The sequence below is a fragment of the Cebus imitator genome, unplaced genomic scaffold (assembly GCF_001604975.1).
Source record: "Cebus imitator isolate Cc_AM_T3 unplaced genomic scaffold, Cebus_imitator-1.0 Scaffold354, whole genome shotgun sequence".
NCBI lineage: Eukaryota > Metazoa > Chordata > Mammalia > Primates > Cebidae > Cebus > Cebus imitator.
In genome coordinates, this window is record NW_016107669.1 from 1,919,904 (window position 1) to 1,931,655 (window position 11,752).

Sequence of the window (11,752 nt, forward strand, 5' to 3'; positions counted from 1 at the left end):
AATTGGAACCCTTGTGCACTGCTGGTAGAAATGTAAAATGGTGCAGTCATGAGGGAAAACAGTATAACAGTTCCTCAAAAACTTAAAAATGGAACTACCATATTTATTATTCAACAATTTCACCCGCAGGTATATACCTGCTCATGTTCACGGCAGCATTACGTACAATAGCTCAAAGGTAGACACAACTCAAGTATCCACTGAGGGATGACTGGATAAACGAAATGGGACATATGCATACAATGGACTATGATTCAGCCTTCAAAAGAAGGAAATTCTAACACATGCTACAACATGGATGAACCTTAAGAACATAATGCCACGCGAAATAAGCCAGTCACATAAAAACCAATACTATACAATGCCACTTATACAAGGTACCTAGAGAAGTAAAATTCAAAGACAGAGTGGAACCGAGATTCTCACCAGGGGCAGAGGGAATGGAGAATGAGGAGCTGTTTCATGGATGGAAAGCTTCAGTTTTGCAAGCTGAAAAGAGTCTGAAGGTGGACAAAGGTGATGATTGTACAATCATGTGAATATAGTGAATGCCACTGAACTCTACACTTAAAAATGGCTAACGTGGTCCTGGGCGGCGGCGCAGTGGTCGCCGTGATGGCCGCGGGGCTGGGAGGCTCCATGGCTGCTGCTCGAGAGCGGCCTGCACCATGGCCACCTCCGCGAAGACCTACAAGGGTGCCCCAGCAGGATGGCAGGGACTGAAGAGAAATTGATCATGAAAAGCAATAGGAAGCAAATAAAACAAACGCTGGCAGAGATGGAGGATGAGCTACGTTACGCACCGCTGTCTTTCCCTAACCACATGATGTCTAAGCTTCGACACCACCAGAAGCACCTTGCCAAACTCCACCGGGAAGTGAGAAGCACACCTTTGACAGCCATACCTGGAGGCTGAGGAGACATGAAATACGGCACAGATGTCGTAGAGAATGAGCGTATGAATCAGCTACAGTCTCAAAGGGCAATGCTTCTGCAAGGCGCTGAAAGCCTGATCTCGGCCACCCAAGGTATTGAACGTTCTCACTGGATTGCCATGGAGGCTGACCAGATTGGCTCTATGATTTATAGAAGAGCTGGGGGGAACAATGAGACCAGTTAGAATGCACCAAGGGTAGGCTGGTAAACACAAGTGAAAACTTGGGCAAAAGTCGAATGATTCTGCGCTCAATGTCCAGAAAAGTGACAACCAACAAGCTGCTGCTTTCTGTCATCATCTTACTGGAGCTCGCCATCGTGGGAGGCTGGGTTTGCTACAAATTCTTTGGCAACCATTGAACTTCCCGTAGGGAAGGGTTTGTGGACCAGACCTTGCCAATACTTGATGTTAGGGATGCGGAGGGAATAAGCATATTGCTGCTGTGGGCTAACGGTCCTGGGATGCACTGCGCAGCCAGACTGCGGGAGGAGGGAGGAAAGATGGAAACCCGCTTAAACGTGAAGGAACAGCAGCAACACCAAGACCAGTATGATATACCAAGGTAATAATGCTGTTTATCACTTCTTTAAAAAAAATGGTTACGGTGACAAATTTATGTACTTACCACTTTAACCATTTTTAAGTGTAAAGCTTAACCATTTACTACCTTAACCTCCCCCACCTACCACCCCCCACACACACTCAAGATCAGCATGCCATGCCTGGAGTTTGGAATGGCAGATATGAAAAACCCTTTTCGAGTGGGTAATTACACGTGCACCAAGCATTTGAACAAGCCAAATATCAGTAAAGAAGATGGCATGATGATGGCTACAGCTGAAAGCTGTAGCGTCTTTGGAAAAGTTAGGACAGCATGCTTGTCTGTGTGAGGTTCCTATCTTGCTAGTTTCATTGGGAATGAATCGTCTTCACATCAATGGACAGTTTTATTAACTTGGGTTTATTGGGTTCACTAAAATATTCCCATTATATAAGTACTCAAAAAGTTCTTCAGCCAGAGACATCTTATGTCACTACATCACTGAACAGAACTCTGTCAAGGATGCTGTGTAGATCACTTTTTGGCACAAGGAATTCTTTCTCTTAAATACATGCGAGCCTCCATATGGCCCTTAAAAAGACACTGACCTCTTTGAAACTAGACTGCAAGATCTAGTGAACTGGCGGCAACTCCCATTTGCACAGATTCTTCTAAACTCTGGTTCCCAGAAAGACTAAATAAAGGAATCATCGGAAGACTCAAAATAGAATCTGTCACATACCAATACCATGAGATAATGCATGATCTTGCAGAGGCATTAAGAAGAAAGAAGACAGACAATCTGAAGCTGTGTTTAACATGGTTTATTGGCTTCTATGGACTCAAAGACCATAAAAACATCCTTTTCTTCCACAAGAATTTATTTCATGTGTGTGTGTGTGTGTGTGTGTGTGTGTATACACACACACATATATATACATATACATACATATATATATATGCATATATTTGTTAAACTGAAAATAATGGTTAAATCCTAAGATCACGACTAGTATCAGCAGAAGGAAGGAGTTCCTGACTGCCTGACTTCCTTCCTGCCAGATGAAATACCATCAGTCTCTCAGCCAATACAGAAACAGTCTGCATTTCAAGATGTTCATCTTTGACCTCTTTTGTGTCATCAAGGGTTTTTAGATGGCCTGTAGCTTCATATAGGCTTCTTTGGTTCACGCTAGTGAGAGTTTCCAATATGGCCTAAAGTCAGTTTTTGACCTCTGGAATCCTCAATATGTTATCCTCAAGGCAGCTGCCTTCTTCCTAGTGTCTTATAAATTAGCTGTGTATTTTCTGGGATCAACCACATCCTTGGAAAACTGACTGCAGCTCATCCAAGATACTTGGCCCCTATATTTCTCTCTCCAGAGACAGCTTCAGTGTGAAGGTTTCGGGAGCAATAACTCAGACAGAGGGTCCTCAGTGGTCAGCAGAGCCCCAAATTTGGATAAGGTTTCACTTGAATATTCATTGGCCTTAGCAGTCTGGCAAAAGTAGGAAACAACTCCTAATTCCATGGGGTTAAATATCCTGTCTGACACTTAAATGGAAAAGATTAACTGAGTCATGGAAAGGATTCTGTGATAAATCTAATGTCCAGGGGCCACTTTCCTAACAGCAGCTCCTCTTCTCATCACTCATCTCCCTTGTGTGTCTCTTGAATAATATCATTCTCAAGGATTTAATAAAGATTTATCTGTCGGCAGCCCAAGTCAAAGCCTCTAGAGAAGCTGGTATATTGTTTGAAAAATCCTGGTCCCTCAGTGCCTATGAAGTATAGGAATAAAGAGAATGTAAGGGAAAAGATGTCTGTTGCGGACAGCCCGAAGCCAATAGTATTATGGGTTTAGAAGGGATTATGAGACATCAGACCAATAGAGATATTTAAATAGACTAGGAGTTAGATGCTATTAGCAATTATTGTTAATTTGGTGTGATAATCGTATTGTGGTTATAGTTGTATTTTTGCATTTTTTAATTAGCGATAAATACAAGGATAACTAGTTTTAATGCATTCCACTTTATTGATATTAGCAGGTATTGCACTTTTTATAAATTGAAGGTTTGTGGCAGCTCTGCATGGAGCAAGTCTATCAGTGCCATTTTTCCAACAGCATTTTCCCACTTCATGTCTCCGTGTCACCTTTTGGTCAAACTTTTTCATTATTATTGTATCAAACAATGATATCATGTACATCAAACTTGTTCATTATTATTGTATCTGTTATGATGACCTGTGATCAGCGATTTTTGATGTTACTACTGTAGTTGCTTTGGGGTAACACAAACCATGCCCAAGTGACAGTGAACTTGATAAATGTTGTGTGTGTTCCATCTGTTCCACCAGTTGGCCATTCCCCTGTCTCCTTCCCTCTTCTCAGGCCTCCCAGTTCTCTGAGACATAACAATAATGAAGTTAGGCCAGTTAATATCTCTAAGTGTTCAAGCAAAAGGGAGAGTTACATGTTTCTTACTTTAAATCAAAAGCTACAAATGATTAGGCTTAATGAGGAACTCATATTGAAAGCAGAGATACACTGAAAGCTAGGCCTCTTGTGCCAGTTAGCCAAGTTGTGAATGCAAAGGAAAAGTTCTTAAAGGAAATTAAAAGTGCTCCTCTGGTAAACACATGAATGATAAGAAAATGTAAGTCTTACTGCTGATAGGAAGAAAGTTTTAGTGGTCTCGATAGAAGATCAAACCAGCCACAACATTCCCTTAAGCCAAAACCTAATCCAGAGCAAGGTCCTAACTCTTCAATTTTCTAAGGCAGAGAGAGGTGAGGAAACTGAAGAAGAAAAGCTGGAAGCTAGCACAGGTTGGTTCATGAGGTTTAAGAAAAGAAGCCACCAGGCACGGTCGCTCATGCCTGTAATCTCAGCACTTTGGGAGGTTGAGGCAGGCAGATTGTTTGAGCCCGGGAGTTTGAGACCAGTCTGGGTAACATCGTGAGACTTCATCTCTACAAAAAAAAAATTAAAAATTAGCTGTATGTGGTGGCACATGCCTGTCGTTCCAAGTACTCAAGAGGCTGAGGTGGGAGGATGGCTTGAGCCCGGAAGGTTGCAGTGAGCTGAGATTATGCCACTGCATTCCAGCCTGAGTGACAGAGACAGACACTGGTCTCAAAAAAGAAAGAAAGAAAGAAGGAAAGAAAAAAAGAGAGAGAAAAAGAGAGAGGAAAGGAAAAAAGGAAAGGAAAGGAAAGGGAAAGGGAAGGGGCCATCTCCAGAACATAAAAGTGCAAGGTGAAGCAGGAAGTGCTGATGAAGAAGCTGCAGCAAGTTATCCAGAAGGTCTAGTAAGACAACGGATGAAAGTGGCTACACTAAACAACTAATCTTCAGTATAGATAAAACAGCCTTCTATTGGAAGGAGACAGGGTCTTGCTTTGCTGCAAGGCTGGTCTTGAACTCCCGGCTTCAAGAGATCCTCCTGTCTTGACCTCTCAAAGTGCTGGGATTACAGGCGTGAGCCACTGTGCCCTGAACGTTCTATTATTTAAAATATCTATTTTGTTACTGAAAAGCCAATAATAAGTAAAATCATCTCAAGATGTTTTGGGGCCAGATGCAGTGACACAGGCCTGTAATCCCAGCACTTGAGAAGCCAAGGAGGAAGGATTATTTGAAACCAGGAGTTTCAGACCAGACCGGGCAACACAGTGAGACTTTCATGACAAACGAAAATGATGAACTCCTGGCTTCAGAAGCAGATACGGAGCCTCAAATCTTCTAAGGTTGCCCTGAGTCAGTCTTATCCCCTGTAGAGAAAGAGCTGAATAAATAAAATTTAAAAAAATAAAAAATTAGCCAGGCATGGTGGAACACACAAGTAGTCCCAGCTACTAGGGAGGCTAAGGCAGGAGGATCCCTTGAGTCTAGGAGTTCTAGGCTATGGTGAGTTACAGTCACCCCACTGCAATCCAGCCTGGGTGACAGAGTAAGACTCTGCCTCAAAAAAAAACCAAGAGTTCAAAAAAATTTAAACAACTGTGTAATGATTAATACTGCGTATCAACTTGATTGGATTGAAGGATGTAAACTATTGATCCTGGGTGTGTCTGTGAGGGTGTTGCCAATGGAGATGAACATTTGAGTTAGTGGGCTGGGGAAGGCAGACCTACCCTTAATCTGGGTGAGCACCGTCTAATCCACTGCCAGCACGTATAAAGGGGGCAGAAAACTGTGAAAAGGCTAGACTGGCTTAGTCTACCAGCCTGCATCTTTCTCCCCTGCTGGATGCTTCCTGCCCTTGAACATCAGACTCCAAGTTCTATAGCTTTGGGACTCGGACTGGCTTCCCTGCTCCTCAGCTTGCAGACAGCTTATTGTGGGACCTTATAATCATGTGAGTTAATATTACCTAATAAACTCCCCTTTATACATGTAGCTATTATATAGATATGTATATATAACACATATTATATAGATATTATATAGATATGTATTGTATATACATATATATCCTATTATATATACCTGCATTTAATGTTGCAGCTCAGTGAGTTTAAAAAGGTTCTAATAGTTCATTTGCTTGGGTAGCTGAAATGTGGATTAAAAGTTGGCCCACTGTGAGTGAGGAGGAAACGCCTGATCTCCCTTTGTTTAACGTAGAGGAAGGGATCCAAAGACTTAGGGAGATTGCGATGGTGGAGTGGGTTAGTCACTTTAAGCCTACTCATCCCAGCTGGGAGGGTCCAGAAGATATACCCTTCACTTGTGCTTTGCAAAATAGATTCAGCTGCATTTTTGAAGAACCCTGTAATTGCTCTTCTCTGTATGTCAGATCTAACAGTGGGAACCACAGTCACTCAACTACAAAATGTGAATACAATGGGAATAATTGGATGCTGAGGTGGCAGGGGTCAAGTGGCAGCACTCGTCTGTCAAAGACAAGATGAGCATAGCTACTGTAGTGGACAATAGAAGCAAAGCAGCAATCAGAATAGTCTGACACATGTCAAGCTCTGGCATTAGCTAATTAGTCATGGTGTTTCTCGAAGTGAAATTAATAGGAAACCTGCTGCATTCCTACTTAATTTATATAAGCAGGAAACATCTAGGTCGAAGGGACAAAAGACTAATTTGAATTATAAAAACAGAGAATCATGGCCCCTCAATCAATTTCCAGACTTGAGCCAGTTTACAAACCCAGAACCTCTTGAATAAAGGGGAGGCTGGGTTTCCTTGAGGAAGGACCCCACTACACTATTGACAATTTATGCTGTTAATCTTTCTCCTATCCTTCCCCAAGGAAACCTTTGGCCTTTTTCCAAGGTAACTGTGTGTTGGGGAAAGGGAAATGATCAGACAGTTTGGGGACTACTGTGCATTGGCTCAGAGCTGACACTGACTCCAGGGAACCCAAAACATCACTGTGGTTCTCCAGTTAAAGTAGAGGCTTATGGAGGTCAGGTAATTGATGGAGTTTTAGCTCAGGTTCAACTTACAGTGGGTCCAGTGGGTCCCCGGACTCATCCTGTGGTTACTTCCCCAGTGCCAGAAGGCATAATTGGCATAGACATACTTAACAGCTGGCAAAACCCCCACACTGGCTCCCTGACTGGTAGAGTGAGGGCTATTATGGTGGGAAAGGTGAAATGGAAGCCATTAGAGCTGCCTCTACCTAGAAAAATAGTAAATCAAAAACAATATTATATCCCTGGAGGGATTACAGAGATTAGTGCCACCATCAAACTTGAAAGACGCAAGGGTGGTGATTCCCACCACATCCCCATTCAACTCTCCTATTTGGCCTGTGCAGAAGACAGATGGATCTTGGAGAATGACAGTGGATTATCATAAGCTTAACCAAGTGGTGACTCAAATTGCAGCTGCTGTACCAGATGTAGTTTTATTGCTTGAGCAAATTAACACATCTCCTGGTACCTGGTATGCAGCCATTGACTTAGAAAATGACTTTTCTCCATTCCTGTACATAACACCCACCAAAAACAATTTGCCTTCAGCTGGCAAGGCCAGCAATATACCTTTACTGTCCTACCTCAGGGGTATATCAGCTGTCCAGCTTTGTGTCATAATCTTACTCAGACAGACCTTGATTGCTTTTCGCTTCCACAAGCTATCACACTGGTCCATTACATTGATGACATTATGCTGATTAGACCCAGTGAGCAAGAAGTAGCAAACACATTGGACTTATTGATGAGACATTTGCATGCCAGAGGATGGGAAATAAATATGACTAAAATTTAGGGACCTTCTACCTCAGTAAAATTTCTAGGGGTCCAGTGGTGTAGGGCCTGTTGAGATATTCCTTCTAAGGTGAAGGGTGAGTTGCTGCATTTGGCCCCTACTACAACCATGAAAGAGGCACAATGCCTAGTGGGCCTATTTGGATTTGGGAGGCAACACATTCCTCATTTGGGTGTGTTACATTGATCAAGTGGTCTGAAAGGCTGCCAGTTTTGAGTGGGGTCCAGACAGGAGAAGGCTCTGTAACAGGTCCAGGCTGCCGTGCAAGCTTCTTTGCCACTTGGGCCATATGACTCAGCAGATCCAATGGTGCTTGAGGTGTCAGTGGCAGATAAGGATGCTGTTTGGAGCCTCTGGCAGGCCTCCATAAGTTAATCACAGTGGAGACCTCTAGGATTTTGGAGCAAGGCCCTGCCATCTTCTGAAAATAACTACTGTCCTTTTGAGAGAGCTCTTGGCCTGTTACTGGGCTTTGGTGGAAACTCAACGTTTGACTATGGGTCATCAAGTCACCATGTGACCTGAACTGCCTATCATGAACTGGGTGCTTTCTGACCCATCTAGCCATTAAGTGGGTCATGCACAGCAGCATTCCATCATCAAATGGAAGTGGTATATGTGATGGGGCTCCAGCAGGTCCTGAAGGCACAAGTGAGTTACATGAGGAAGTGGCTCAAATGCCCACGGTCTCCACTCCTGCCACTCTACCTTCTCTCCCCAAGCCTGCACTGATGGCCTCATGGGGAGTTCCCCATGATCAGTTAACAGAGGAAGAGAAGACTAGGGCCTGGTTGACAGATGGCTCTGCACAATAGGCAGGCACCACCCGAAAGTGGGCAGCTGCAGCACTGCAGCCCCTTTCTAGGACATCCCTGAAAAACAGCAGTGAAGGGAAATCTTCCCAGTGGACAGAACTAGCAGTGCACCTGGTTGTGCACTTTGCTTGGAAGGAGAAATGGCCAGGTGTGGGATTATATACTGGGTCATGTACTGGAGCCAATGATTTGGTTGGAGAGTTAGGGACTTGAAAAAAGCATGATTGGAAAATTGGTGACAAAGAAATTTGGGGAAGAAGTATGTGGATGGACTTTTCTGAGTAGTCAAAAACTGTGAAGATATTTGTATCCCATGTGAGTGCTCATCAATGGATGACCTCAGCAGAGAAGGATTTTAATAATCAAGTGGATAGCATGACCTGTTCTGTGAACACCATTCAACCTCTTTCCCCAGCCACCCTTGTCATTGCAAAGGGGCCCATAAACAAGTGGCCATGGTGGCAGGGATGGAGGTTATGCATGGGCTTAGCAATATGAGCCTCCCACTCACCAAGGCTGACCTGGCTATGGCCACTGCTGAGTGCCCAATTTGCCAGCAGCAGAGACCAACACTGAGCCCTCGATATGGCACCAATCCTCAGGGTGATCAGCCAGCTACCTGGTGGCAGGTTGATTTTATTGGACCTCTTCCATCATGGAAAGGGCAGAGGTTTGTCTTCACTGGAACAGACACTTAGTCTGGATATGGGCTTGCCTATACTGCGTGCAATGCTTCTGCCAGGACTACCACCCATGGACTCAGGGAATGCCTTATCCACCATCATGGTATTTCACACAACATTGCCTCTGACCAAGGCACTTTACGGCTAAAGAAGTGTGGCACTGGGCTCATGCTTATGAAATTCACTGGTCTTGCCATGTTCCCCATCATTCTGAGGCACTTGGATTGATAGAATGGTAGAATGGCCTTTTGAAGTCAAAATTACAATGCCAACTAGGTGACAATACTTTGCAGGGCTGGGGCAAAGTTCTCCAGAAGGCCATGTATGCTCTGAATCAGCATCCAATATATGGTACTGTTTCTCCCATAGCCAGGCTTCACAGGCCCGGGAATCAAGGGGTGGAAGTGGAAGTGGCACCACTCACCATCACCCCTAGTGACCCACTAGCAAAACTGTTGCTTCCTGTTACCAGGACATTAGTTTTGCTGGCCTAGAGGTCTTAGTTCCAGAGGGAGGAACGCTGCCAACAGGAGACACAACAACGATTCCATTAAACTGAAAGTTAAGGCTGCCACCAGGATGCTTTGGGCTCTTCCTACCTTTAAGTCAACAGGCTAAGAAGGTAATTACAGTGTTGCCTGGGGTGACTGACCTGGACTATCAAGATGAAATCAATCTACTACTCCACAATGGAGGTAAGGAAGAGTATGCATGGAATATAGGAGATCCATTAGGGTTTCTCTCAGTATTACCATGCCCTGTGATTAAGGTCAATGGGAAACTACAATAGCCCAACTTAGGAAGGACTACAAATGACCCAGACCCTTCAGGAATGAAGGTTTGGGTCACTCCATCAGAAAAAAAAAATCCATGACCTGCTGAGGTGCTTGCTGAAATGCTGAAGACAAAGGAATACAGAATGGGTAGTAGAAGATAGTCATCAACACCAGCTACAACCACGTGACCAGCTGCAGAAATGAGGACTGTTGTAAGTATTTCCTCCTTCTTTTGTTAAAAACCTGTTTGTGCATGTATACACTTATACTAAGAAAATATTTTATTTCCTTTTCCTTTATCATGTGACATAAGATATTGACTTCATATCAGCACTTAAGTGTTGTTAACTTTATGTAATAGCATTTGGGTTAGGGATTAGTAAGTTTTCAGTTGTACAAAGGATAGCTGTATATGTTAGATGTAATTATGACCTTATTATTGTCTTTATTTGAAGATTATGTATGATCTCAGGAGATGTGTATGGGTTCAAGTTGACAAGGTGTAGACTTGTGATGGTTAATTCTGAGTGTCACCTTGATTGGATTGAAGGTACAAAGTATCGATCCTGGGCGTGTCTGTGAGGGTGTTGCCAACGGAGATGAACATTTGAGTCAGTGGGCTGGGGAAGGCAGACCTACCCCTAATCTGGGTGAGCACCGTCTAATCCACTGCCAGCACGTATAAAGGCGGCAGAAAACTGTGAAAAGGCTAGACTGGCTTAGTCTACCAGCCTGCATCTTTCTCCCCTGCTGGATGCTTCCTGCCCTTGAACATCAGACTCCAAGTTCTATAGCTTTGGGACTCGGACTGGCTTCCCTGCTCCTCAGCTTGCAGACAGCTTATTGTGGGACCTTATAATCATGTGAGTTAATATTACCTAATAAACTCCCCTTATATAAAGTATTTATATATATATATATATATATATATATATATATATCTCCTATTAGTTCTGTCCCTCTAGAGAACCGTAATTCAAACTGTAATCTCATTATGACACAGTAACTATTTTCATATTATATTCCAGGTGAATTAGTATGCTTATATCATGGTAGTCCTAAATAGGTACTTTTTGGGCAACATTTTATTTATTTTTAAGTGACAATAGCAATATTTTACATGCTGAAATATTTTAAATATATGTATATAAAGTAAAAGTAAAAGTCCTATACCTTTCACATCCATTCAAGAGTAATCACTATTGGCTAGGCGTGGTGGCTCACACCTGTAATCCAAGTACTTTGGGAGGCTGAGGTGGGTGGATCATTTGAGGTCAGGAGTTCGAGACTAGCCTGGCCAACATGGTGAAACACTGTCTTTACAAAAAATTTTAAAATTAGCTGGTCATGGTGGCACATGCCTGTAATCCCAGCCACTTGGGAGGCTGAGGCAGGAGAATGGCTTGAACCCAGGAGGTGGAGATTGCAGTGAGCCAAGATTGTGCCACTGCACTCCAGCCTACGTAAGAGAGTGAGACTCTATCTCAAAAAAAAAAAAAACCAAGAGTAATCACTATTAATGCATTCACCTTTTTCCTTGTATACTTATACATACACACCTATAATTTTGTCTTGTATTGCTTCCATTTAACATTTTGTTATAAACATTTTCCATGTTTTCATATAATTGCTATTTCGAAGCCTACATAGCATTCCTTTCTGTGGATATACTAAATCAGGACTCTCAATTGTAAGTGACAGAACTCATACTAACTTAAGAAAAACAGAAACAAAACTCATACTAACTTAAGAAAACTTTCTTTCTCT

At 43.0% G+C, this 11,752-nt stretch overlaps 1 pseudogene; it reads left to right on the forward strand.

The window, feature by feature from the left end:
• Positions 1 to 1,344, forward strand: part of LOC108287752 — an 8,807-nt pseudogene extending 7,463 nt beyond the window's left edge.
• Positions 1,345 to 11,752: the final 10,408 nt, after the last annotated feature.